Source organism: Bactrocera tryoni, chromosome 1 (genome assembly GCF_016617805.1).
Source record: "Bactrocera tryoni isolate S06 chromosome 1, CSIRO_BtryS06_freeze2, whole genome shotgun sequence".
Taxonomy (NCBI): domain Eukaryota; kingdom Metazoa; phylum Arthropoda; class Insecta; order Diptera; family Tephritidae; genus Bactrocera; species Bactrocera tryoni.
Window position 1 is genome coordinate 89565912 of NC_052499.1, and position 5064 is coordinate 89570975.

A 5064-nucleotide genomic window follows, 5' to 3' on the forward strand; every position below is an offset into this window, starting at 1 on the left:
GGAAGTATTGACCCGATTTTATCCGGAATACATTATTACACACATAGAGCGGTTTAAAGTCATTCGGAAGTTTGACAATTCCTTTGTTAGGTACATATATGCGGACTAGGAGAAGTTTTAATTTTTGACACAAGTGCAACTTATCATTAGGAAAAGATGATCTTTTAATTTCATTAAAAAAGGAAATGCAAAACTGTAGAAAGTAGTTTGTTTACGTTCACTTCAGTTATGATTTATTATATAATACATACATTTGTAAGGAAAAATAAAATTAATAGATAATTTTTCGAGGTTAATTCCGACCTGTTATCGCTTGAGTCTTAAGTAAAAAATTAGTTTTTCAGTTTTTCGAAGCGAATCGAATGATATGTTTTTAGAAATCCAACTGGGCGAACAGAGATGCCGTGAATAAGATTCTTATTGGAAAAGAATTGCAACACTTCCAGAGAAATATTTGCGGGTTTTTCGAAATATTTGCTGATGGCTGAGAAATTTATTGTAAAGACGAATGTGAGATATGAAATTCGACCAAAAGTGAACTATTTTTCTCTGACTAACGGATTACGCAAGTATCGAAGTAATAATAAAGTATAAAGTATAATTTAGGAAGACCCTAACATCGCTCATAAATATTAAAAAGTTTATTTTTTGAAATGCATTTCATCCAAACGCCGGTGAAGGAAATGTGCAAAGATATTTTGCTAATGTGTTTGCTTAAAATACTTTATGCGTAAGCGCAAACATAAATCAATCCACTCATTCGAGCCTGAAGAGAGGATACTACGCTATGAGAGCATTTAGAATCTTCGTGTGTAAATATGTGAGATAGTTCGAAGCGGAACGATGCCTGCAGATGACTCGACTCGACTCTTCTATGATCGGCGATCGGTGACAACAAAGTCGACATTTGAAATCCAACAACACTGACGTGCAGGCTTGCTTTGATTCACAACAAAGCTCATGAATTTTTTTGCTTGTCAAACGGCAAGGCTGGCCGCTACCCCAGTGCACTTTTTGTCGATTCATTTGACTTTTTGCCTTTGTTGCCGAGTTCTTCGCGCACAAATTATGAGCGAACAGAGGCAGTTATAGTTGATTTTGATCGCATCAGTGCTGATAAGCACTCGTTTGATGGTGCCGATTTTTCGATAAAAAGCAAAAGTAAAGGCGGACAACAGACAAGGCGCGTGAGAGCAAGCCTCAGACGAGTTGAAAACGTTTAAAGCTGCTTAAATGCAGAATTAATTTTTAATCCTGTTCAATTTTTGTTTGCTTACTAACATCGCCTTTCGCTGGCATTTTTAGCAATCGCTTGACAGCTAGCAACGCCAATTCCTGCCGCTGATGACACCTTTTTGTCCGCGTTGTCCATTTTGACAGTGTACATTGTCGTTTACACGCGCCACTCCAACGAAGACTCATGTATCGCCCCGATTTGGGCAGCTGATTGAAAATTCCTTAAATCAACTCTGACTGTTGGGGATCTTCGGCAGTCGCAAGCGCCTCGACTTCGTTTTTACTTTCATGTTGTTTGTGATGTTGGTGTGGCGTCGAGTTTAAATTGGCCGCAGACTTGAGCGACTCATTGAGTGAGCTTGATTTGAGACCGCGTGTGTTGATATCCTCCGGCTATTTATGCAGGCTTTAATGCTAATTTTAATCATTATAATGGTAATGCGGAAGCTGATTTGCAATGTGTTGGCACCATTTGGTCGAAGTATGTATTTGCCTTTTCAGTACTTCATTTGCACACAATCAACCCTACAAAAGAGAAGTTTTGTGAGATATTTTATTGCGGCGCCCATCTACTCCTATTTGTGAAACATGCAAACATATACGAGGGTTGCCTTTTGTATTTCGGGATTAGAAAATAAAAACAAATATTTATATTTTTGAATGCGTGTGAAGCACTCTGATTAAGGTATCTCCAAACCTAGCGTTCTGAACGCAGCAACCGTCTCTTCAGGTTTGAAAAATTATGACCTCTTAGTTAATGTTTCTCGTACAGCAATAAAAAGAAGTCATTTAGTGCCAATTCAGTCAGGTTTCTTAGACTCATACGCGTAAATCCACTATTCATCGCTTGCCACGATTTCATAGATGTGTTTTGAAACACCGTTGAGAAATTGTGTGGGACTCAACGTGAACAAATGTTCATGCAATATTGAATGTGTGCTGGTCTCACTAATGACGATATGTTTCATGGCGATCTTGCAATATCAGTTTGCATACAGCATCAACATTTTTGGGAACAACAACTAATTTTGGACGACCTTCACAAAATTCGTCTTACGATAAAGACAACGAGTTGCCATATTGCAACATTAGGTCTGCCAAATTCGGTAATATAAAAGGCAACCTTTGTATGTAAGTATATGCATGCATACATACATATAGGGATATGTATATACATATGTACATATAGTACAAACGTTGCGAATCACTTTTAATATTTAAATATTTAAATACCGTTTATTTGTTCTAGAAGAGATTATTGAAGTTGGTTGAATGGAATCAATAAATATGATTTTGACAGTTTCTTGGACTATTGTGTTGTATTTAAAAACCAAATATAAAACGTGGAAAAATCGTATCAAATAGTCGTGCATTCTCAACGCGGACACTTTCGGTTTGAACAGTAGAGTGATGTGGGAGTAGTAGAACGTTTTGTATACCGGTTCGGTAACACAGTTCAATACACATCCTTTTCTCGTTATTATCTTTGATGAATTATAACTGTTTTAAAGAAACTTACGCCTCATTCCGTAGATCTGCTAAGCACGTGATACAAACTTCCAATTTTCGACAGATGGCGCTACTGCCATTCCAATGCATATTGTGAAATTATTGTTCGGCTTACATGTAAAGACAATGGCTTGCTTCTTCTGCGTCCAGTGTACATCGAGTGTAAATTGAGTCTAAAAGAATATCAGCTGACTCAATTCAAAAAACATCCATGAAATATTGCGTATCCCACAATACCTCAACAAAAATTGAGTTGAAACACAATCCATTCTGAATCTTTGTCCGAGTAGCAACGTGCTCAGGGTACAGCTAGGTTAATTGATATTCCAAAATAATGATACTACTTTACACATCAGTTTTAATGCTATCCGAAAAATGAGGGGGGTTACTCTAAGCCAGTTCCAAAACGCTGACGTATTTTTCGAGGCTTTCTAGTTATGGATGTACACAATTATAACTAATCGAGTATTCGGGGCACCTATAAAATTATATATGTACTATATATGTATGTACGTACATATGTATTAAATTCATTAAATGCCAGTCAACACGCATAAATCATTCGCTGGACTGTTGTGTTCCAATTCTCAGGAATGATTAATTAACGCTTAATAACCGTTGTACGGTAGTGAATGAAATGCCACGAACGCATCCGCTTAACCGCCAGCACACATACACACACTGTCGTAAGTGAACACACTTATTAAACATTTTTGTGAAGGCATGTGCTCAGTATCCGTAACGGGCATTTGTGGCCTGTTGTACGTCAAGAGGCACGCGAGAGCTCAAAACCGTCTACAAGGCTTAGGTTGTAATTAGTTGAAAAACTAAAATAAATACGAAATGTTATCCTTTTGACTCTCAAGTGTACTGAAGACTATGGTGAGACCAGTGTCTTTATATAATTATGTTTGCATGTTGCAGCAACAACATAAAGTGTCACAAACAGAAAAAAGTTTCACATAAATACATTCCTCCATATTAAAACTAAAAAAAATTTTGCTACTGGGCCTCTTGGTGACTTTAGTGGCAACCAAAGATGGTGAACAGGAATTATTATTTCATATTTCTTTTAGTTGGGAGCACAGCTTTCGATTCTCTAAGCTCCTGGGACAACGACGTAATACTCTGTGGCTATTCATTCATTCATTGCATAACGAAATCGAGTCGGCGACACTTGTTGCTTTGTTGCACTTTTAATGACTTTATGATGAGTTAACATTAGCAACGATGTGGTTTCAATTAAGAGATCATTAAATTACAATTCCGAAAAGGGCCGAAAAGTTGTGCTGGTGCGAGCTTACAACTGCAATTCGAAATTTAACTTTGTAAAAAAATTTACACATACATATCTCTTAAGTTTGTCAATGCATTTCACTTTTTATTTCAAGGAACTTTGTTTCAATTCATCGATTAATTTTTCGGAAATTATTAAGTGGAGCTTTTTAATTCGGAAATATTGGTTCTGTACGCTTTATTCAACCTACTATTGGAGATAAGATCCCCAAAAGTGTTCTCAATACCGGTACCAGTCGAACTACAAGCTGTATGGTTGGTTGGGAAAGTTGTGAACGCTTCACTAGAGCCACATCTCGAGCTTCAGCTCCGGGCAACAACATGCTCAATGCCTTTATGAGGATGAAAATAAATAAAATATACATATACCTCATAATATATTATATGGTAAGATAGTATTCACCCCTATTATAAGCGGTAACGCGACACAAATTATGAAAACTTTCTTCCGGGTGGCCATTCTTACTGGAGATAGAAGTGTGAAAATAAAACCCTGAATGCATTTAAAACGGCGAAATCCGATATTTATATCGCCTCTATTGACTTGGGGAAACCTATTCTAATTTTACTTGCACACGTTTTTCATGTCTAATAAAACTGCTTCGTGACACCCCTTCCATTCGTGCTTTCAAGTGGTAAATTCTTGTGTATATGTATATGTATATATATTTTCGTACATATAGATCGTGGGAAGAACCAAGTGTTTGACTATGAAATCTATTAACATGACTCCTGGTAGCGTAATGAGATCGTTGATCGATTATTGTCAAAAGTAAATGCTGTAAATAAACAGTTTCCTTGTTTCAGCGTCTGCTTTTTTGTGGATCGAGATATGTATTTCAAATGAGAGGCTTTCAACCTTTTATAGGCGCCACATATACTGAAGAGCCTAAAATGGTTACAATGTTGTATTGACCACTTGGATACACAGAAAACAGGAATCAAGGAATACATATATACTCAACTGATATTTTGATTTCATAATTTTCAATTTAATGTAAACCTGACATTAGGTTTTAGTAG

The 5064-nt window shown here is 36.7% G+C and overlaps 1 long non-coding RNA gene across 1 annotated transcript; it reads right to left on the minus strand.

The window, feature by feature from the left end:
• Positions 1 to 4098: 4098 nt before the first annotated feature.
• LOC120782273 lies at positions 4099 to 4539 on the minus strand. Its single transcript, XR_005706239.1, has 2 exons — positions 4445 to 4539; positions 4099 to 4373 (listed from the first exon to the last, which is right to left on the minus strand). It is a non-coding gene; the product is annotated as an uncharacterized LOC120782273 (long non-coding RNA).
• Between the last annotated feature and the right edge of the window lie 525 nt (positions 4540 to 5064).